Source organism: Chiloscyllium plagiosum, chromosome 11 (assembly GCF_004010195.1).
Source record: "Chiloscyllium plagiosum isolate BGI_BamShark_2017 chromosome 11, ASM401019v2, whole genome shotgun sequence".
NCBI lineage: Eukaryota > Metazoa > Chordata > Chondrichthyes > Orectolobiformes > Hemiscylliidae > Chiloscyllium > Chiloscyllium plagiosum.
This window is the reverse complement of record NC_057720.1, coordinates 72,045,183-72,069,777: the sequence shown is the minus strand read 5'-3', so window position 1 is coordinate 72,069,777 and position 24,595 is coordinate 72,045,183. Positions and strand designations below refer to the sequence as shown.

The window sequence follows — 24,595 nt, the reverse complement described above, 5'->3', positions numbered from 1 at the left end:
AAGGGCCTGTTTCCACACTGTAAAGTAATCTAATCTAATCTAATCTAGATTCTATGATTTACAACTCCTCTCACTCCTCTTTGTAGCTTCTCTTACCTACCACTTGGTAGAATCTCACTTCCCTCTTTTCCAGTCAACTCCACCCCACCCCACCCCAATGCAGCCACTCTCCCCATTTTTGAGCTCCTCTCTTGCATTCTTCCTATTATCATCACACTCCACCAACTCCCAGGGAAGCACTGACCATTACCTGGCACCTTTTCCAGATAGCTCAGTTGAAATCATCAACTCAACAAACAGGAGAGTACTTCATAGGTGTGGTCTTGCTGCTCACAACAAACCTCATTTGTGCTGTGTAGGGAAGACAACTCTTGCTGGGCATATTACTGGTGGTATCATCGCATGTCTTCCAAATTTGGCCAGTCTTCCTTCTCACCTCTAATACTCAGACAAATTATAGACCATTGGTATTTAATGAAAAGAAATATATCTGAGTTCCATGGTTCCATGGCAATTGCACAACTATTTGGAGTCTACTTGCCAACCAATTAGCATCTCTTCTCGTGAAGTATAAAAAGGTTGTTTTCCCTTTACATTGTTACTTCTTATGATTTATCCTGATGAGTGCAGGTTGAAAATCTTCAACAGAGCAGGTATTCGTTGAAAATTTCTTGGTGACTCTATAGCTTTTATTTAGGAGATGGGTTCCATCCTGTTCGGACTGGGAAAATGAATCCAGCAGATTGTCTTTGATTACTTGTCCAAAAGCTTTCATATCCTCCCTTGAATTACTCATTTTAATATTTATTTCTAACAGTTCTTTGAGTGGGTGTGCCTTTCATAGTCATCAATGTTGAATACTCTGCATTTGTTGATGTCTCCCTGAAACTGCGATTGGTTTTGATAGGTGTCTAGACTGTGGAAGTTTCTCTTTACACACCCTGACACTCCTCGCTTATTCCCTTTATTTTCTCACCTCCATTTTGGAAGGTGATCTAGCATTGTGAAGCAGTCAATTTGAAACAGTTAAAAGGAACCATTACAAGTTTATAGAACTGTATCTTCAAAAACTAAAGAGTATATTAAATACATTATATGTGTGTGATTGATAGAGTTCAGAAGCAGCATAATGTATGTAGCTATTGATTTTTAAAAAGCTTTGAAAATTTGTCAGTGTTTTAATTCAGGACTTTCACCAATAGAGCCCAACTGAAGATGATGAGAGTTTTACACTTGTTTAATATATTTACCACTTGAGGAACTTAATGACTTTTAAAATAAGCATTTTTATTGCGCAGAAAGTTTGAAAAATAATTTTACCAAGTTGAATTAATGAAAGGCAATACAGAACATTGTCATATACTTATAAGCAGCTCTATACAGAAACAAAATGGAACAAGTTTTTTGTCCTGCAATTTGTTCTACATTGAACCGACAGTTCTGTTCTAATAATTGCAGCACTTGGTTGTCACGCTAATGCTTCTAATGGATCAGTTTAGCACCACAGCAAAACCTACAGCAACCAACCTGCCTTGTACTGCTAAGAAGATTGAAATAATTCTGTAGATCTTACGTTGTTTTCAAAAAAATTGGCTTTTAAAATTCAGGGAGTTTCATGGAGCACTTCTCTTTGTGAGCTCTAGCAAGTTATCTCACTGAATTCTCCACTGCTCACCTGATTTAAGTATGCACCAGGACTCTATGGCACCATTTTCACCCTACATGCTCTAAGTTGGTGGCAAAACCCTTGAAATGCTGCCAACCTGGTCTGAATTAGCCATCTGGGTTAGTGTGATGTTGAGGAACAGACAGCAATGCCGCAAGAAGGTCAATAAATTTCTATGCTATGAAGGTTAAGTGCCCCATCCTCTCTGCACCACCATAGACTCACTCTGATTCTGCTCTTGCATCCATGTCTCACCAAGGCTCATGCTTTACCATTCTCAATATTGCACACAGCATCTTCCCTTTCACCAACGTCATACCCCCAGACAATTACCCCTTCTTGCACTCTGCTTGACTGAAGAATGACCCCAACCCTTGGGTGTTCATTGTCCCTCTTGAACAATCAACAATCAATAGGCAGGAGTGTTCCTTCCCAGTCGGAAAACACTTCAGCAGTCCGGGACATTCGACCTCGGACCTTTGGGTGTCCATCCAAGGTGGACTTCAGGACAGGCAACAACGCAAAGTTGGCTGAGCAGTGGCTGATATCCAAGTTTGGTACCCATGGGGATGGCCTCAACTGGGACCCTGGGATTCATGTCACCCTACAGGTGACCCCACTACACTATGCAAACACACACACACACACAACTCTCTCTCTCTCTCACATAGACACTCATAATCCCCCCACACACATGCACACACATATATATAAGTTTGCGGGGTGAATTTGTACTTGCAGAATTACATTTTATTTTGCTCAAAAACTGCATAAATCCATGTAAGATTCTGTAAATCCCTGTTTTAGATTAGAATCAGTCTGAACATTGGAGCACAGACATCTTCACACAGGGCACCTCACACCTTCAATGCATTATCTAGGCCAACATGGCACCTATTAAAGTTCACTTGAGAATGTAACTTTAAGAAAGTTATGGAATTTACATATGAAAGAACTGAAACCACCATGCCCATTCTCAAAGATTAGAGACTTAACAAACAATCCAGGTCTTTTTCAATATATAATTTCAGTTACATCATACAGTAAACTTTTGTTATAAATTCTGTGTCCTACGATTTTATACTCCACAATCACCTGATGAAGGAGCAGCGCTCTGAAAGCTAGTGCTTCCACATAATCCTGTTTGACTATAACCTGGTCTTATCTGATTCTTAACTTTGTCCACCTCAGTCCAACACCGGTACCTCCAAATCTTGAATGTTCATGGCTGTCAAACATGACAAGGTGCCTGGCTTTCTGTACCAAAAGAGAGAAAGTGAGGGCTGCAGATGCTGGAGATCAGAGCTGAAAATGTGTTGCTGGAAAAGCGCAGCAGGTCAGGCAGCATCCAAGGAACAGGAGAATCGACGTTTCGGGCATAAGCCCTTCTTCAGGGCAAGACAAAACAGATCCTGTGAGCTTTCAAGTTGTCACAAACCAAGTCAGGGCTAAGAAAGCAAGCTAAGACCCTTGAGATGTACCGTGTTCTGATGCATAAGTTGGATGCCTGGTACTGTGTGCAAAGTGGTCTTGTCAGAGTATTGAAGTGCTAATGCATGCAAATAGAACTTGTGCTGCTCAGTAGTGAGATTCTCACCTCACTGGTAAAATCATGGATGGGAAATTGGGCTTTTTTTTCTTGGTGTTGAGAATCTCAGCACATTTTACCAATTGACACACCATTGCCCACTTCATTTAGGGGCTGGAAATATTTCCAGCCATGGTGTTTTGAAAGAATAAAATAGTTACATAACATTGACTGTGGTTATCAATTGCATATTGGGAATTACCATAAAAGATGTTTGGAATCAGTGTGTAAATGATGACTCAAGTCAGCTATGTCTGTGAAGTTGCATATATGAACTGCTTGTGGTGTGACAATACAAAATTTTTGAACATTCAAAATTGCACATGGACCATATGACAATAAATGAGATGGAGCAGGATAATGATCATTTTATTCTTTAAATTTTATCAATCTGAATGGGAGGAAAGTGAAACTCGACTTATTGTAGACAAGATCAATGACAAGTTTTAAAATCCTGGTTGCATCATTCACTGAGAAATACGAACCTTAAGATTACATTTCTGCTGCCCTTACAATTACAAAAGATGATAGAAATTCAGCAAATTATACATTTCTGTATGGGGAGGTGTGGGGGGGTGGGGGTGCAGGATATCATCACACAATGCACCTTTGCTGATGACTGAAGTTGTCAGTCCTTGAGAGATCAATTCTGCCACATGTTCTACCTACAAAGATACTAAGTGACATTGTGGATTGTCATTAGCAGTGTTGGTATCTATTACCAAGACACTATACCCATTGGCCATTGTGATGATGCACAGCAGCTCATAGGAGATGTTGATATTGTCCTCCGTCATCAGCTAGCGATTCCTGAATACAATAATCATTTTTTAGGACCTCCGAGTCATGCTTGTAAACATCCTTGACTGAGTACTTTGGGTGTCCTATTGGTCATTTGGGTCCCAATACCTCACCCAGTAGAAAATTCCTGGGTGTTGCGACTGTCTTCCATTCTGTGAACATGACTAAGTCAATGTTACCGCCTCTGACGACAGCCCACAAATGTTGAAAGCTTTGCCTTTGTGAGGATTGCCACATTCATGTTTGTGTCCTGTAATTATTCAGGCAGCCCCTGGCTTGTGAAAGGGTTGTGTTCTGGAGCATACTTATAAATTGATTTGTTCGCCAGTCAGAGCACAATGCAGGACAATAGAAAGCAGCTGTTTATAAATGCAGGAAATGCTCATATGTCAGGTCATTAAAATTAAAACCACTAATGGGAACATATTCTGAATAATAAGAATTCATAAGTTGAAAGTTTGTAAATTGCGCCACCCCCGGATATCCATAGTAAACTACAGACAATTGGAAATTGTTGAACTGGTTTTCATGAAAGTCATCCATCTTTCACAACAATCCAGCAAGGTGTGGAGAACACAGCTCTTATAAACAGTGGGTTTGATCATAAGGGTCAGCTTAATGTTATTTCATACATACTTTGTGAGTTGGCCATTGGTGGTTACTGCCTCTCCTACACATTTATCATGTTCTTCTTCAAGGCACAGATTGTCTGTCAACTTTGACCTGAGCCAAGAGAATTCGCTAACAATTTACATCAGCATGTAATTTCATGTGTTTGCAGAGGACGTGCAATATCTGTCCCATCACCATGATTTTTTGACACTTATGGTCAGGGAGAACAAATCACAGTCTGGTGCAGAACCACAGTTCACAGCTTTAAAGACAAGGTGATTAGTGATACTGCCAAATGCTGGCACTTTACACTGTTGTTAGAACCGTTGCTACCGATTCAAGGTTTATCAGCAGTTTTGTTATCGATGAAGCTTGAAAGCCACGAAGTTCAACACCTGTGAAGCAGCAGAAGCATTATTTGGTAAAAGTAAACCTGCAACAAAAATTATTTGAGACCTATTGCAACTAAGGTGACATTTGGAGTACTGCATGCAGTTCTGATTGCCCAATACAAACAATTGAAGTAGAAAGAGTACAGAAAAGATTTACTAAGATGCTACCTGGTCTGGAAAGTTTGAGTTATAAGGAGAAGTTGGATAGGCTGGGAGTTTTTTTCCCTGGAGCATAGGAGACTGAAGGATGACCTATTAGAGGTCTATAAAATCATGACAGGCATAGCTAAGATATACAGCCAACAGCTATTTTCCCATGGTAGAGGAGCCTAAAACTGGTTTTGCATCTTTCCCTCAAACGTATGTTTGAGGGAAAGATGCAAAAGGGTCCAAAGGGGCAATGCTTTTACACAGAGGAGGTGAGTGTCTGAAATGGGCTGCCGGAATTGTCATTTTGTCAGTTATACGGATGGGATAGGTATAGAGGGATATGGACGCAAGCAAATGGGACTAGTTTAATTATGAAAACTGGATGGCATGGACAATTTGGGCCTTAGGGCCTGTTTCCATGCTGTAAACCTCTTTGACTCTATCTGCTGTTGATTCAATAGCTTAAATGATGCATGATATAAATCCAACATCTAAAACACTGGTCAACCTGAAACTAGCTAAGATAGGATGATAGTACACAAATAAAATCTGGATCAACTTATGCTCAGAAATCAATCTGCCAGTGACAATACAAGTCTGCAAATGATGTATGAAGGGATCAACAGGCTGTGGTTGCTCCTTTTGTCACCAAAATTACCATCTGAGAACCACAGATGATGAAGTACTCATCCCAGAGAAGTAAACAGATGCCTCTCTGGGCTGAATACTGAGAGATGGACATCTGTCAATCTATGTTTGATGCTCTTCCATAGCTTGTGCAGGGGAAAGGCCATAGACAGCTGAGCCAACAGAACACCCAGCAAGGATGGAATCCCAGCTAAACCATTTAGACACAGCATATAACAACTCTTGCCACAATCCTTATAACTTCTTTCTCTGCTCCACTCCAAAGGAAATGCTTGATGCAAAACTTATACCATACAAAACGAAGGTGATAAAGGAGATTATGACCACATTAAGATTATAAATCAAAATATATTAACTCTACAGTTAAAAATTCTCAGTTGAATATCATGTGATACAAGTCTCCCACAAAAGCAATTTCTGTTTTCTTTTAATGAACTGGTTTCCATGTGCCTGCTATAAAATCTAATTCTAAAAAATTAACTTGTTGGCTGTCAGTGCACTTATGCTCAGGAAATTATGATTTCCAAAGTACCCTGGTGAACAGAACACTAAAATGAAGAGTAAATCTGAGAATCCATTGTGAGTATCAATATCAGTTCAAGTTAGCATGAAGTAGCTTTTTATGTAAAAGGGCAATACAACTGCAGATTGTAAAAGTGAGAGTTTTTAAACTCCCCTGATGCCAAGTCAAAAGTAAATGAGCTATTGCAAATTGTTAAATTCTTCTACTTCTGTACTTGGGAACTTGATATTTAAATGTTATGGTCGCACATGGGACAGCCTATAAATGTAATCAATGTCTTTTCCATTTTCTTCACTATAAAATTCACATTATATTTATAACCTTCCTAAAAAATTTAGTTTACCCATGAATTTAAAAGTGTTTATGAATAAGGCAATAATTTCAACTAGTCACATTTTAATGCTGTTACTTATGCCTACATGCATTTAATATCATGTATGAATCATGATTTTTGTATAATTATTATTTATAACATGATTAAAATTATCAAAACTTCTTCATTTCATTTTTGTTGCTTTTAAAACATATGGATTAAACATGGATTTTACAATTGCTAGTGTGTTTAAATATATGATATATAATCCACGGAGGAGGAATTCTCCCCAAACGTTCATTAAATAAATAATTCTTTCTGATCCAGAATTGTGTCAGCACTCTGGCAATGCACAGGGAGAAGGAAAGCCTGACAAAGTGATAGGGGAAGGTGTTTGCTGTGGGTGGTCAATGTTTTCCTGCTGTAAGGTTGGCAGATGTGTCACTCTTGCAAAGGTCAATTCAGTCACTTAGCAAGTGAATTGGGAGATACTTTCCACATCCTCAGACATTGTGCCTTTGCCCAGGGTGAGACTGTTGTGTGAAACCACCCAGTGGATTCTGTGCTACCCTCTCTTATGGATACTGTATGGCTCATGGAAGGGCCCCAGACAGGAATAGCCAGCTTCTTGGCATTGGTGCTGAGGTGCCTCAACATCCTTCCATCATCCCTTCCACAAAGCTCTCGAGCCTCCCTGCCTGGACCCAACACCCACAATCCAGCTTGTCCATCTTCAAGAGCTCCTAATCATTNGGGGGGGGGGGGGGGGGGGGGGGGGGGGGGGGGGGGGGGGGGGAAGGGTGTGATCACAGTTAACTTATAAAGGCTATTTGTATCAATTGTTCGGTAGTTTATTGATTATGTTAAGAAGCAACAGTTTCAATATGATACATTAGTTAATCAGATAAAGAAGGCATACAAGCTTGAGAGTTGGGGGTGGTCTGCTGAGACCAAAGCACTAACAGGCTGTTAATGTGGAATATGTAATCTTTTTAAAGCTGTGAAGGCAGAATCCTGCTGTCTATCCAAAATGTGAGGGAACTCTTCTCTGGATGTTCCTGCTCTTTTTCTAGTCCATTTTCATCTGGAGAAGACGGTAGCCTATTGAGAACTGCTGCCTTTAAGAACTGCTTGATGAGGACTGCCCTCTGCTTTTCAAACTTGGGCAGCGTATGAATTGTTTGAGCCTATCTTTCAGCTAAGTGACGACTAAGAAATTAGACATTGCTTCCCAAAGGGAAAGCACAACACACGTGGTGCAAAAGCCAAGAATATTGAAGACGAGCTGACTTAAATGTAATATTTGGATTTCAGTTTTTTTTGTGGCACTGGAATACCTTCTAAGCTGGTCCTAATTGAGCATAAAGGTCTTCACAATTAGTCCATTACTGTTGACAGATGCTTGAATTCGGTTCCTTCTTTGAGAAAAAATGAACAGGGCAAATTCAGCAAAATGTGGAATTTGACATTTTGAAACTGTCCCCATCCTTTTTTTTGGGGGGGTGGGGGAAGGTGTTCCTTGGGACAGTAAAAGGATTTTTAAGCCAGCATAAGAATTCAGCACCAGAATGTACAATGGATGCACGTATGGAGAGAGTAACTGAGCCAATTATTAGGGTGATACAGGTTACTGTAGCTTTGTGTCTGTGAAGCATGTGTGTGATCAAGTTAATGTTAAGGTTCTTTCCAATCAAATCAGTATTTCTTTTGTTTATTTGCTCTCCTGTTGCCTTGCAGTTTGTCATGCAGAAGCGCCCATAAATCCATAGTTTAACTTGAATCATGTGACACCGCATTATGAGTTCAGCAACAGAATGTATGATGCATGGTACAATTTTAAATTCTATAAGGTAAACAGATGGTGCAGCAGAATTGTCTTCCTCAGGATAATAAATTTGTTTTCTGATAATGCTTTTGTGTGGATTAACCCAATGTGAGTTACCCCAAGAAAAGTCAATGATTAAGAATGGCCATTCATGTGATCAATGATGTTTCTTCAATCCTGGGTTAAATGAGATCTATTAGTGTCCAGTTGTAGTTAGTGACAGTCACTTTAATCCACTCAGTGTGCATAAGCTTATAAAAAAATGTGCAAAAGCATTGTTGTGGTCTCTGTACAAAATTTACTTCAATATGCTGATTGATTCAATCTGACTTTCAAATAAAAAGATATGAAATAGTACTAAAATAAAAGAAATGAAAAGAAAATGGGAAATAAAAACAAGAGTGCTGTGAATACTCAGCAGATACAGCAGCATCTGTGGAGAGAGGAACAAAGTTAACAGACGGATTTTCACTCCTGAGGCAGATGGCAGAGGTCGGGAAGTTTCCCAGCTTCCACATCTACCTGAGGAGAATGAGCCCTAATAATCATGGTTTCCACTCTGGTGAGTGGGCACAGGAATGGGATGGAGTTGGACCTGTTGCCTCTGGATGTAGATTGAACACAGTTGCCAGGCCTGGTGAGTGCCAGAGAGTGCCAGAGAGTACGCATGAGAAGGCACGGCGGCACAGTGGTTAGCACTGCTGCCTCACAGCGCCAGAGACCCGGGTTCAATTCCCGCCTCAGGCAACTGACTGTGTGGAGTTTGTACATTCTCCCCGTGTCTGCGTGGGTTTCCTCCGGGTGCTCCGATTTCCTCCCACAGTCCAAAGATGTGCAGGTCAGGTGAATTGGCCAAGCTAAATTGCCCGTAGTGTTAGGTAAGGGGTAAATGTAGGGGTATGGGTGTGTTGCGCTTCGGCGGGTCGGTGTGGAGTTGTTGGGCCGAAGGGCCTGTTTCCACACTGTAAGTAATCCAATCTAATCTAATCTAATCTAAATCTTAGTTCTCAAAGATGCCCTTGACAGCCTATCATCCCCATCCTTGCCTTCTCCATACCAACTTAATGCCAACTCATACCAATTCACCCATCCTTAGTCCTAACACCCTCCATGCCAACTCCTCCAGTATCCACCATGACCAAACCTCAGAAGCCTTATGAGGATGAAATATAATAGAGGGTTAAATATCTATTCTAACTGTGCTTACATTAAAGGAAAACTCCCATTCATGAAAGTCCACTCAAAACATTAAAAAACCAGATACTTAATCCCTTAAGGAAACAAACAGATGTGAATTCATAAATTAAAATCAAATGCAGCTAATTCTTTATAAACATTGTTGAATCAAACAGTCAATTTAGGAAATCCACTGGAATAATTCCAGATTGTGGAAATCAGCCAAAGTTTAATAATGATATAATGACAGTCCTCGTCAATAAACAGATCTTAAAAATGCTACATCAAATTTTTTTCAACACCCACTGGCATAGGTCTTCTCTTGAAAAAAACAAATTAAAGAGCTGGTAATGTAAATAATTTCATGGTTTGACAATTCTACAGACCGTGTCCACACCTCATGACCATTTCCATCTCCTTCATATATTCATGATTCCTATTCTGCAGGTTAAATCTCTTTGCATAGTGAAAGAAAACAGTTTTGTTTTAACTCAGCACTGAGTTCACATTGTCCTGCTGAATTTAGATTTCAGCACGGTGGCACAGTGGTTAGCACTGCTAATTAACAGTGCCAGAGACCCAGGTTCAATTCCTTCCTCAGGCAACTGTCCGTATGGAGTTTGCACATGTGTGGGTTTCCTCCGGGTGCTCCGGTTTTCTTCAACAGTCCAAAAATGTGCAGGTGAGGTGAATTGGCCATGCTAAATTGCCCGTAGTGTTAGGTGAAGAGGTAAATGTAGGGGAATGGGTCTGGGTGGGTTGCTGTTCAGAGGGTCAGTGTGGACTTGTTGGGCCGAAGGGTCTGTTTCCACACTGTAAGTAATCTAATCTAAAAGTTAGATCTGACAGATCTAATGGTGGATCTGGATTCCATCTACTCTTTTTAAAGAGGCCAACATTGTCAAATATGACTCTTGCTTGGAGAAAAAAAAACGTGCTCAGTTGGAAACAATTCTATCTCTCGCTGCAGATGCTTCAGACCTATTTCCAGCACTTTCTACTTTTATTTAGGAAAAGTACCAAGTTAGCGTGTATGGTCTATTCATAATAATATACAACAGAAAATTAGTTTGAACACAGCTGGCATTTAAAAGGTACTCATGTAAACAAGAACTAATGGATGAATCAGTTCATTGGTTTATCCAGTTACAAAGAATAAGATAAAGTAAACTAGAAGAAGGTGAGGACTGCAGATGCTGGAGATCAGAGTCCAGAGTGTGGTGCTGGGAAAGCATAGCAGATCAGGCAGCATCTGAGGAGCGGTAGAATCGACATTTTGGGCAAAACCCCTTCATCATTCCTGATGGAGGGCTTATGCCTGAAACGTCGATTCTCCTGCTCCTTGGATGCTGCCTGGCCGGCTGTGCTTTTCCAGCACCACTCTTGCTAAAGTAGACCAGCCAACTTCTGTCATTAGAAAACACTGAAGAAAAAAAAAGATTGTTTTTCAGAGAGAAAGGTTACTACTGATTAGCTTAGTACTGGATATTATTTTATGTGCGTATTGTTTATTATGTATGAAACAGCTGCTTGATATTTCAAACAGGAAAAGATATTTCATGAAAGAAATAACTAGGTCTAAGATGATGCTCAGATGAAGAGCTTCATGACAAGGGAAGGACAGTTCCAAACATCAGCCTGCTTATCACTCCAGAACTACACAACTGCTTCATGGTGTTAGCTGGGCAATAAAATAAAAATGCCACATTTGTCATTTTGTTTTAGAAGCTCCTTAGCCCATATTAATTACCCAAATGGCTCTTCTAAGAAAACCGGAATATTATGGTCTGGGTGGGTGGCACACCAATGTTTCTGACGTATAGTTGTTATTTTGTTTGAGGACTAATATATAATTAGTTATGTTGGAGGAAATTGTATCTATTGAGCAGAAACAACATAAACAGAAACGTAAAAAACAAATGGTCTGTTATCCTTTCAGCTTGTTTCTTTATTTTACCAACACTTTTTAAAAAATGTGTTTTATATTGTGACACCGTAAAAAGACACCATTGTGCAAAGATTTTATTATATATTTTTTCCACCACCAGCAAAACACCCGTGCGGCTATTGAAACATTGAAAAGCACAGCCTGTGAAGCGCAATGCTGTCATAGAAAAAATAAGAGGGCGGGGGAGCTGGTTCAGGGAAAAAAGGAAGATACTAAATCAAAATGGAGTTGGAGGAGGGAGAAATAAAGCACTCCATCCTCTCACTAAAGGTGTCGAGAATATTGGTGGCTTCCACGAGCTCCCTGTCCAATGACACCCAGGCTCAAATGTAACTGTGGAAGAGAGGCAGGCAATTGGCAGAGAAGACTCCCCTCCACAGCCTGCTGCCCAGACCTGTTTATTGTCAGCCTGGCCAGGCCCAGGAGCAGATCTGGGAAGTTTATCTCAGTTGGCTGAATGGCTGGTTTACAACACCAACAACATGGATTCAATTCCCACACCTTTGGAGGTTGCCTTGAAGGATTACCCTTCTGAACCACTTCGCTTTCCTGAGGCATAGTGACCCTCAGGTTAAACCACCATTGTCTCTCTCTGTCTCTAATGAGAGAGCAGCCATATGATCTGATAAGTCTATGGTGACATTATGCATGCATCACATGGTATTCTATTCTAAAGTTTCTACTTACAAGCTTTCTTTTAATAAATTAATTTCATCATAATTTATTAATATTCATAGCTTTTCTAAAAATAAATGGATCAAAGTATTATGAATGTCAAGATAAGTATAATAATTTTATATTTCCTTAAGAAGAAAGATAAGAATGTTGTTTGTAGCAAGAAGTTGTCAGTGTATGTGAAAGAATTAACCTTGGACTTCTTGATATACATATGGTGGAACCAGACTATAATTGGAGCATCATTGAATGAGTGCCATAATTATATTGTCAGGATCTAGCTGGGGCTTAATTGTAGCACTCCTGACTTAGAGCTGGAATGTTGTAAATTTATGTCCTACTCTAGGATAGAGCACAAAATCTGGACAAATATTCCAATGCAAGACCAAGGGATTGTTACACTTCAGAGTTCCCATATTTTGCAAGAAATGGCAAGTTGGGGCCCTATCTACACATATAAGCACATATAAGACCTTTGATAGCATTATTGTAAATAAGAGCACAGGAGTCCTCCTTGGTGATCTGCCTAAGTTTTCTCTTTTAATCAACATCACCAAAGAAGATTCTGTTTTTGTCACATTGTTGCTTGTGGGAAACTATTGTGTGCAAACTAGTTGCCACATTTTCTGCATTCCAACATTGGCTGCATGTAGAGTGCTTTGTTAGTTGAAAGTTGCTTTGAGATGTTCCAAAGTAGTTAAAGGTGGAATCTAAATTTAAGTTCTTGTTTTGTTTTAAATGCAACTTAAATCTGGCATTGCAGATGTCAGCTGCCAACACTGGAACAATCAGGATTGTGCTATCTTATAGTAGGTACCCTTTCTTTCTTTCAAGGTCAGTTCAACTCTCACTCCCAAAGGACTGAATATAAGTTTGGTGTTAACGGGAAGTCTAATTGCTCTGCACCAAAGCTGAATTTATATAATGAGTATGTGGTATTGAGAAACAGGGTCAGCCAATATCCTAGTGCATGGTGGAGCAGGCTTGATGGGCAGAATGGCCTATTCCTGTTTCTATTTTCTATATTGAAAATGTCTTGTCGAACAAAATCTGTAAAAACACCTCTGGTAATTTGTTCCAGCTCTGTGCAGAATCGCAACCAGTGCAGGGTAATTTCAACCTGGCAGAAAATTCCATTTTAACAGCACCCAGGAATTATGATAGCTTTCCTGCAATCTTCATCAACAGTCTTTAGTCTCATTTTTAATGTTCAGATAATCATCCTCTCCTATCCTCCTTGCTTGTCAAATGACTAGGATTTTCTTTACGGAGGTAATGCCAGTGGACAGGCAGGTATCTCAGTTGACATTCTTCTGGTTTCCATAGAAAGACAACAGATAAATCCATCAAGGAAATACCACCTAAAAATGTTTTGAACTTCTACTAATTACTTCCATTCACAGGATTTTTATTTTTGTCAAGAATAATCTGACAAACTCACAAATCCAGTTTTTAATTTTTTTTTTGCAAGGTTATCTGATATGTCAGATTAGATTTACTTAATTCAACATGAAATAATCCATCTGAGAAAAATTAAGCCCGACAAGCAAACATGACTTTTTTTTGCCCGCATTAATATAAAAAGGGGATTAATCAAATACAAAATAACAAATGTGGCAACTTGAACACAGACCTGCAGCTTTAAATATAGCATGGATCATTTGAATATCGTACAACAGGACAACGTCAAATTTCGATCTGTGAACAAAACGAAAGAAATTAGAATGGAATTAGAGGCAGACAGTAAACAGTGTGCACACTGAATCTCCCACCACAACACAAGGGGCACATCACTCACTTGACTCAAATCTTGCTGTGCTCTGGCATCGGTCCAGCTCATTATTTTTGAGTTTCAAGAGAAATTTCAATCTCCAACTCAAGTTAAATGGAATACACAGAGCTCTCCTCCAATCTCCAGTTCTGATCACATGGTCTGTTTTTAAAGCACTTCATCAGCACACAGTGACAATCAGCATTGAGCACTTTGTGCCTCACAGCCTGCATTGCGTATTTTGTTGAAAGCAGTTAAAAGACAGTGTTTATTGAAAATCAAATTGAATGTTATTAAAGGCTGTTGAAACCTCTATTTGCAGCAGTACGTTATTCTGTTCAGAATAAGATTCAAAAGAAACCTGATATTTTATCCAAAGTCTGTTTCATATTCTGATAGCTGGTTTCTGGTACATGTAATAGTTTCCTTGGAAAAAAAAACGTTTATATCAATGTTCAAGTGCCACTGCTAACTACAAAGGAATGTTATCGGGGGAAAACATGGTTCTAATTCAAGTGCCGGGATTGCTGCTTTTTGGCCATTGTGCATGTTTGTGGTGTTTCCATTTGACCTTGCACTTTAAAGCAAGGTCATCTCATTATAATAAGCATTCAGCACTTTCAGCAATTAGCACTGGATATGTTGAGAGCCCCACAATTCCAGAAGCAGATTATCCAAGAGCCCTTGAAGGGGTTGCTGCTTCTCCTAAAAGCACATTTGTAACATAGTGGTGGAATGCTTTGAGTCAGCTAAGGTATGAAATCTGTGTTTTTTGAAGAAAACTGACTTAATTTTCAAAAGTTGCAGCAGACAGTTTCAGGGGCAGCTGCATGAGCCACCCCTCTGGATTCAGGAGGCTGGTTTCCTGGCCAGTATGCTCAGATTTCCATTCATGTTCATGGGAAGTACCAGACAGAGTCTGTGAACTGGCCACTTTAGAAATTAGGCAAAAGTGAGGACTGCAGATGCTGGAGATTAGAGTCGAGAGTGTGGTGCTGGGAAAGCACAGGCAGCATCTGAGGAGCAGGAGAATCATCATTTTGGGCAAAAGCCCTTTTTCAGGAATGAGCTGGGAGCCTCGGGGGTGGAGAGATAAATGGGAGGGGAGTGGGGCTGGAGGGATGGTAGCTGAGAGTGTGATAGGTGGGGGTTAATGATGATAAGTCAGAGGGGAGGGTGGAACGGTTAGGTGGAAAGGAAGATGGACAGGTAGGACAGGTCATGAGGGCGGTGCCGTTGGAAGGTTGGATCTGGGATAAGGTGGGGAGAGGGGAAATGAGGAAACTGGTGAAATTCACATTGATTCCAAGGGTTTGGAGGGTCCTGAGGCGGAAGATGAGGCGTTCTTTCTCCAGGCATCAGGTGGTTAAGGAGTGCTGATGGAGGAGGCCCAGGACCTGCATGTCCATGGTGGAGGGGGTGGGGGAGTTGAAGTGTTTGGCCCGGGGTGGTGGGGTTGGTTGATTGATGTGGATGTCCTGGAGATGTTCTCTGAATAGCTCTGGTAGTAGGCATCCTATCTCCCCAATGTAGAGGAGACCGCATCGGGAGCAACGGATACAGTAAATGACATGTGTGGAAGTGCAGGTGAAACTCTGGTGGATGTGGAAGGACCCTTTTGGACCTTGGATGGAGGTGAGGTGGGAGGTGTGGGCACAGGTTTTGCAATTCCTGCAGTGGCAGGGGAAGGTGCCAGGAGGGAAGGGTGGGTTGTAGGGGTGCATGGACCTGACGAGGGAGTCGTGGAGGGAATGGTCTTTACGGAAAGCAGATAGGGGTGGGGAGGGAAATATATCTCTGGTGGTGGGACCTGTTTGTAGGTGGAGGAAATGGCAGAGGATGATGTGATGTATATGAGGGTTGGTGTGGTGGAAGGTGAGGAGCTACGTGTTCCGCCCATTCTGCCCCACAGCTGTCAGTGCAGCAAGCACTCCACTCCACAATGACGCCACTCACATGAACATCGCTGACACGCCCACAATGGATCCCACAGTCACCACCTCCACCCCGGAAGCCTGGGATGAGCATCATTTCAATAAATGGCGTCACCGCAGTCCCTCCATGTTGCTGCCAACTCCAGTTACAATCTCCACCCGCACTTCCAGATCCAGCCCTCAGCCAGTTCCTAGATCCCAGCCCTGCCGAGTTTTCACCATTCCCCCCAGACCTCCCCCTTACTGAGGACAAACGATCAGTCCTCAGCAAAGACCTTACCTTCATCCCCCTCCGCTCCCGGATCAATTCATTCAACACGTGTTGTGACATCAAACACTTCTTCCGCTGTCTCCACCTCTGAGCTTACTTTCTCCATCATTCTCCCCGTCCATCTTCCGAGGACCCCTTCTCCCACCTCCAAAATGCCCCATCCACCTGGGCACCCCATGCTGGCCTATTACCCACCCTCGATCTCTTTATTTCCACCTGCCACCGGGACTTTGACCGGGTCAACCTATCCACCCACCTCACCCACTCCAACCTCTCACTGCCAGAATGTGCAGCTGTTCACTCCCTCTGCTCCAACCCCAACCTCACCATCAAACCAGTGGACAAAGGTGGGGGGGCGCAGTGGTAGTTTGGCGCACCGACCTCTACACTGTTGAAGCCAGGTGCTAACTTGAAGACACTTCCTCCTACTGCCCCCTCGGCCACGATCTCACCTCCCATCACCAAACCATCATCTCCCAGACCGTACACAACCTCATCACCTCAGGAGATCTCCTACCCACAGCTTCCTACCTCATAGTTCAGAAACTCCTCACCGCCCGGTTCTACCTCCAACCCAAAATCCACAAGCCTATCCCGGCCGACCCATCATCTCGGCCTGCTCCTGCCCCACCGAACCCATCTCCACATACCTTGATACTGTCCTATCCCCCCTGGTCCAGAAACTCTCCACATACGTTTGCGACACCAGCCATGCTGTCCACCTCCTCTAAGACTTTTGTTTCCCTGGCCCCCAATGCCTCATCTTCACCATGTACATCCAGTCCCGATACATCTCCATCAGCCATGACCAGGGCCTCCAACCCCTCTATTTCTTCCTCACCTGATGTCCCCACCAGTACTCTTCCACTGACACTCTGATTTGTTTGACTAAACTGGTCCTCACCCTCAACAATTTTTCCTTTGAATCCTCCCAGTTCCTCCAGATGAAAGGGGTAGCCATGGGCACCCGTATGGGCCCCAGCTAAGCCTGTCTCTTCGTCAGCTACGTGGAACAGTTCATCTTCCGTAGTTACACTGGCAGCACTCCCCACCTCTTCCTCCACTACATTGATGACTATATCGGTGCCACCTAGTGTTCCCACGAGGAGGTTGAACAGTTCATCAACTTCACCAACACATTCCACCCTGACCTTAAATTCATCTGGACCATCTCCGACACCTCCCTCCCCTTTCTGGACTCTCCATCTCCATCAATGGTGACAAACTCAACACTGACATCTTCTATAAACCCACCAACTCCCACAGCTACCTGGATTACACTTCCTCCCACCCTGCCTCCTGTGAAAATGTTATCCCTTATTCCCACCTCTGCCGCATCTGCTTCCAGGAGGACCAGTTCCACCAGATGGCCTCCATCTTTAAAGACTGCAGTTTCCCCTTACATGTGGTTGTTGATGCCCTCCAGCGCATCTCATCCATTTCCTGCACCTCTGCCCTCGAACCCCGCCCCCTACAAACGCAACAAGGACAGAAACCCCCCCCGCCCCGGTCCTCACCTTCCACCCACCAACCTCAGCATTCATCACATCATCCTCCGCCATTTCTTCCACCTGCAAACAGACCCTACCATCAGAGATATATTTCTCTCCCCGCCCCTATCCACTTTCCATAAAGACCGTTCCCTGCGCGACTCCCTCATCAGGTCCACGCCACCCCCACCAACCCACCCTCCCCTCCCGGCACCTTCCCCTGTCACCACAGGAATTGCAAAACCTGTGCCCACACCTCCTCCCTCACCTCCGTTCAAGACCCCAAAGGAGTCTTCCACATCCATCAAAGTTTCACCTGTGTCACAAAGCTGGTTCCTTTTATTTTGTAAAAGCTGTTCCTTTTCTTAAGGATATTCTGTCCTTGATTATTTTTCAGAGGGGTCATAAACCAGGCCAGGCTCTGATCAGACTGCTTTGGTACAGAGATGAAAAGATTTTGAGAGGCCTTTTGTTTATATGTAAGCAGATGAAACATCAGGCCAACGTGGTCATGTTTTAGAAGTGACCCGTATAATGAAAGGGGAGTGGTCAGCTCTCTAGCTGAGCAGTTCAGTCCAGAACTAGTTGGGAGTTCAACAGTGAGCTGTGTGGACCTTCTCTCTCTCTTTCTGCCCTGCTAACTTCAACCTGTAAGCGTCTGTTCCATTCATTTATACTGGCTTTTAAGGGGTTTTGCTTATTGGGACTGTTGTTTATATTTGGAACAGCATAATTAAGTCCAGTTTGGATAGACTGAGTTCTGTAGGCGTTTTTTATTCTGTCCTTTTGTGTTTCATTGTGTAATTTTGTGAATAAATATCTATCTGTTTTAAAACCTAATAGTCAACCTACTCCAGGTAATTTACACTATCCACTTACCAAAACAAATTGCAAAGTTATGGTCTGGGTTGCCAGCTCAAGAATGCTTTGAGTGGTCCAGCTGAATCCATAACAGATTTGGGCTCTCTGCGGGATTTTAAATAGCAAGTGGTAGGTGCTAGTGTCTTTATTTCGGGTATTGGTTTGGTTGGGCAGACAAAGTTTGGGATAGTAATGGCTCTCTCAGTCGCCAAGAGTTTTCTGGAAGTAGATGCGGTAACTTTGCAAGTTTTGCAAAACGTGAATAAGACCAAGCTGCAGGAATTCGCAGAGAAGCTGGAATTGGAACTGCCTACTTCTGTGAGGAAATGAGAGAATATTAAAGCAGTAGCTCAGCATTTAAGGTTGCTAGAGATACCATCAGAATCTGTAGAGATAGAAAAAATTCAATTGCAAATGAAGCAGCTTGAGTTAGAGGCGAGAGATAAGGAAAGGGCAGCAGAAATGAAACAGTCTGAGTTATGATTAAAAGCAGAAAAGGGGGAAAAAGAGAGAGAGCAGCAGAACAGAGAGAAAAAGAGAGAGCAACAGAAGAGAAAGAAAAAGAGAGAGCTTTTGAACTTCAAAACTGACACTTAAAAAGGAAAGTCAACTTAAAAGGCTGCAGATAAAGGCTGAGGATAGGCTTAGTGAGGAAGAGAGTGAGGATGAGCAAGCCTCTGGTAATCAGAGGTCCAGTAAGAAACTGTTTAAGTATGTTCAAGCATTGCCTAAGTTTGATGAGAAGGATGTGGAAGTCTTTTTCATCTCATTTGAAAAGGTGGCTAAACAAATGCAGTGGCCAGTGGCAATGTGGGTTTTGTTGATCCAAACAAAACTTGTAGGTAGGGCTAGTGAGGTATTCGCATCACTACCAGAGGAGGTATCTGGGGAGTATGTGGAAGTGAAAATGCCATTTTAATAGCATATGAGCTTGTACCAGAAGCCTATAGACGTTTCAGGAATCTAAGGAGGGACCTTGGTCAAACCTACATTGAGTTTGAAAGGATCAAACAGAGTAATTTCAATAGATGGATAAGAGCTTTAAAAATCGAGCAAACCTATGATGCCCTTAGAGAGGTATTTATTTTGGAGGAATTCAAAACTTCACACCCGAAGTAGTGCGAACTCATGTGGAAGAGCAGAGAGTTAAAACAGCAAAGTTTAGTGGACCTTATCAAATCGAGAGTCATAGAGTCATAGAGATGTACAGCATGGAAACAGACCCTTCGGTCCAACCCGTCCATGCCGACCAGATATCCCAACCCAATCTAGTCCCACCTGCCAGTACCTGGCCCATATCACCTCAAACCCTTCCTATTCATATACCCATCCAAATGCCTCTTAAATGTTGTAATTGTACCAGCCTCCACAACTTCCTCAATTGAGTGAGGTGAGCTACTTGATAAGGACTCCAGACAGGAAGAAATCTCACAGAATGTGTCATGTGAATATGCTAAAAGGTATTTGGATAGGAAAGGAAAGCAAGAGGAGAAGGTGTTAATGAATACAGCACGGAAGGAAGAAACAAGTTCAGAGGATTGTGAATTGGACATTCCTCAAATCAAATTGGACAATGAGGAAGTTGTCAAAAATTGGGACAAATTATTGAGTTACTTCCCACAAGAAAATTGAAACGACCTGAAAGAGCTATTACTATCAATTGGGGGAAATGTGGAAATAAACTAGGAAGTACTTACCTAATTGTGCATGTTGTAGATATAGGTAATGCTGTTCTGATTAAGCAACATCCTTATAGGCATAACTTTCTAAATTTGGCACTGGTTCAGAAGGAGATAGAGTGCATGCTCCAAGATGGCATAATCAAAGTGAGCTATAGTGACTGGAGCTCACCCATAGTCATGGTGCCAAAGCGAGATGGTACCCAACGGCTCTGTGTGGATTATTGCAAAGTCAACACCGTTACAAATGCTGATGCATATCCAATTCCACAGTTGGAGGAATGTGTCGAAAAAGTGGGACAAGCAACTTACATTTCTAAGTGGGACTTGCTCAGAGGCTACTGGCAAGAACCTCTGTCAGAGAGAGGAAAGGCAATTTCGGCTTTCATAGCCAAATGGACTATATCAGTTCAAAGTCATGCCATTTGGTACGAAAAACACTCCAGCCACTTTTCAGAGACTGACTAATAAGGTCATTGCCAGATTACCCAACTGTGTGGTGTATATCGATGATTTTTAGTCACTCATGGAAAGAACATTTATCGCATTTATCGGACTTATTTGATCGGCTTCGGAAGGTAGGCTTGGTGGTAAATCTAGCTAAAAGGGAATTTGCCAAAGCCCAAGTCACCTTCCTGGGCCATTTTATTGGACATGGACAAATGGCCCCATGGGATACAGAAATGAAAGTAATTGGGGAATTTCCCACAGCATCAAAAAAAAGTGGTGCTACGGTTCTTGGGAGTGAGTGTATTTTACCAAACATTTGTACCTAACTTTAGCAGTGTGGCTGCTCCACGTACTGAAGTGTTAAAAAAGGGCAAGAAGTTTCAGTGGACAGTGGACTGTCAAAAAGCATTTGACAGCCTAAAACCTGTGTTAACCAATGCCCCTGTATTAGCCACACCTGTTTACACAAAGCCTTTCAAGGTGGCTATCGATGCTAATGATGTGGGTGTCGGTGCGGTGCTCCTGCAGGAGGATGGCGAAGGAATAGAAAGACCCATTAGATATTTTTCCGGGAAGTTGAATGTTCATCAACAGAAATATTCAACAGTGGAGAAAGAGCTTGGTGCTGGCACTACAACATTTCAATGTTCATATGCATCTGAGACAATCATATACACTGATCATAACTCATTGCCATTTGTAGAAAAATTTAAGGACAAAAATGCCAGACTGTTTTGATGGAATTTGTTGTTACAGCCATTCAATTTGACAATTGTGCATGTGGTTGGTCGCGAAAATGTGATTGCCAATGTGTTATCAAGACCCGAATGAGATACGGAGGCATTCGGTGGTGGGTGTGCCATGGCCTGAATTTGCATGTAGTTATATATGTTTATAATTAGTATAATTTATATGTGTGTTTAAACCACTAATCGGGTTTTTGAAAGGTTTTAAAAATGAAGCCATCTCTTGGTATTAATGTATCAAATGTATCCGTTGCTCCCGATGCAGTATTCTCTATATTGGGGCGACAGGATACCTACTCGCAAAGCACTTCAGAGAACACCTCTGGGACACCCGTACCAACCAACCCCACCATCCTGGGGCCAAACACTTCAACTCCCCCTCCCAGTCTGCCGAGGACATGCAAGTCCTTGGGGGCCGCCTCCATTGCCACTCCCTAACCACCTGATGCCTGAAGGAAGAACATTTCATCTTCAACCTTGGGACCCTCCAACTCCTTGGCATCAATGTGGATATCACCAGTTTCCTAATTTCCCCTCCCCCCACTTTATCCCAGATCCAACCTTTTAACTCGGCACCGCCTTCATGACCTGTTCCACCTGTTCATCTTCCATCTCTTCACCCCCCAGGCTCTCAACCTCATTCCTGATGAAGGGTTTTCGCCCGAAATGTCGATTCTCCTGCTCCTCGAATGCTGCCTGACCTGCTGTGCTTTTCCAGCACCACCCTCTCGACACTTAATAAATAAACCAAGCTTGTTGGCAGCTCGCTCTGAAGGCAGTACGTAATCTTCGATTGCAGGAGTTGGGAGTAGAGTCACATCATGGGGAGAAAGCAGTGTCATTGTGAAGAGTGTTCATTGGCAGAGGGATACAACAGTCACTGTTTGAATGACTGTGAGGTGGCCCTTTCAATGCCAGCAGCAGAAGGACTGTAAAGTTGGCAACAGACACAAATCGCTAAGGAGCTTCAGAGAAGGAGAGCAAAGTGCAAACCAAGACAATGATAGAAAGTGATGATACAGATCTGGAAAGTCCATCAGAATTTGAAAAGAGAAAGAGCAGGTTGACATGTAGATGGAAGACAATTTTTATGTCCAACCTCACCTTCCTCTCCTCCTTTGGCTTATCATTCACTTCTCATAACACAACAGTGTAGGAAGTCTCCCTACACAGAAGAAGTTGTACAATTTGAAGAGTTTGTGTGCTTTGTAACGTTTGTGATGTTTGGCTGTCTTTCCCCTTTGGGAGGGTTAATGGACCTTTTCACACCACTACACTGTTATAAACCCCTTCTTGCAATTTTTCTCATATAATATACCATGCTCAAAAATAAGAATCTTTCAAAAATGTCCACTTGTGTCAAGGGGAGTTTTTTTAATGTAGGTATTGGGAATGGGGGGGGGATTGAGCAGAACAGGTTCTGGCGAAGGGTCATTCGACTAAAAACATTTTTTCTGTTTTTCTCTCCACAGATGTTGCCAGACCCAGCATTTCTCTTTTAGTCAGAGACCAACGACTTTATGTTCCCCCGCTACTAATAACCTCTTAGAAAGAACACATTGTTACAGAGTAAAAGTCACACAACACAATGATTCCTGCCTCAAGCCAGTGCACATTAATAAAAGTTGATTTAGGTTGGAATATGTTTCCCAAGTGCTTTTGCTACCAAAAAGACCCTTTATCGAGAAGGTATTTTTGGTCCCTCTGAAGATTGCTGTTATGCACTGAATTTATAGAGTACTTCACAAGATATTTGCTTCGTGGGACCCTGATGAATGAGTGTCTTGTTCTATCTAATTGTCTCCTGATAGGGGCTCAACTCCTTCTTATGGTGTGCTTGACTCAGACTGTGTTAGGAGTGTGTGTTGTATGATGCTGCTGTGCAAGTTTTACCCTTGGATTGAAGAGTAGACACCAGCACAATTGCAGTGTATATTCCTGCTCTCCAGCAGTCCTTCCTGCAGTCTTTAAAGCTCTTTAACTGACATTGATGATCAATAAAATGAATTATGAAAGCTGCTAGGTAACAAAAGTTCATGTTTATCGTTCTGGCCCGTTGGTCATAGTTAGGCTGAACATTCATGGAACAGTGGCTGCTTTCTTTTCGGGAGTTAAATAATAATGGAATCTTAAATGGTCAGTCAAATACACCTGCAACTGGGAACCCCTGCCGCACTGTAGAATACTCTTTTCTACTTTGGCTGTTTTCCAAGAAGTAATTAATGATTGTTTGGTCTTGATCATTGCCGCATCAGTGAGCTGCCTGATATGAATGCGTTCTGACAGAGAACTTCTGTGTTGCTTGACACATAAATGTTTAACACAATGGTTAGGTTCACTGTGACTAACCAAGCTATCATTGTCCTGGAAGCTGTTCCCAAGCTTGGCTACAGGATTATGCTTAGTTCTGTTATGACCATATTTGAAAACGTTGTTCTCCAAATGAAATTCTTGAGTGGCTTGACAAGATACAAAGATGTTTCTCCTGACTTTGGAGGCTAGAATTAGGAGTCCCCATCTCAGAATAAGAGATCAGACATTTAGAACTGAAATGAAGAGCAATTTCTTCATTCAAAGGGTTGTGAAGCTTTGTAATGCTCTATTGCAGAAAACTTTGACTGTCAAATATGTTCACCAGAAGAGATTCATAAATTACTGGATATTCAAGGAATCAATTCAGGGCTTTGAGTTTAGTCCAGCAATGTGTAGCTGATGTAGATATTAGCTATGATTCTATTGATTGGCACAGCAGCCCAGAGTTACTGACCAAATGACCTATATCTGCTCCTATCTTACATACAGGTACCCAGATGGTACAGTCAGACCTGTATATAGATGGTGGTATTCTAAGGATAGATTCCAATGTTTAAAATACCTGAAAGTGGTTTGTGTGGTGGTTTCCCCTGCACAATCTACAAGTAACGGAAGTCCGTCCGTAACTATGCAAATGCAGTTCAGCGCACAATTATAGTAACAGTGTCAATGTAAGTCATAGATAGGCAAATCAGACTTGGTGTAAATTGGGATACAGACAGCAGGGTTCCAGATCAGCTCAGGTTTGTGGAAACTGCAAGGT

General features: G+C 42.1%; 1 protein-coding gene and 1 long non-coding RNA gene across 4 annotated transcripts in view; one reads left to right on the top strand and one right to left on the bottom strand.

Annotated features, from left to right (window-relative positions):
- crb1 (crumbs cell polarity complex component 1) overlaps nucleotides 1-24,595 on the top strand; it is a 123,265-nt gene that overhangs the window by 4,891 nt on the left and 93,779 nt on the right. The gene's annotated exons all lie outside the window — the stretch shown is intronic.
- On the bottom strand, nucleotides 13,755-14,217 carry LOC122554558. Its single transcript, XR_006313024.1, has 2 exons — nucleotides 14,116-14,217; nucleotides 13,755-14,015 (listed from the first exon to the last, which is right to left on the bottom strand). It is a non-coding gene; the product is annotated as an uncharacterized LOC122554558 (long non-coding RNA).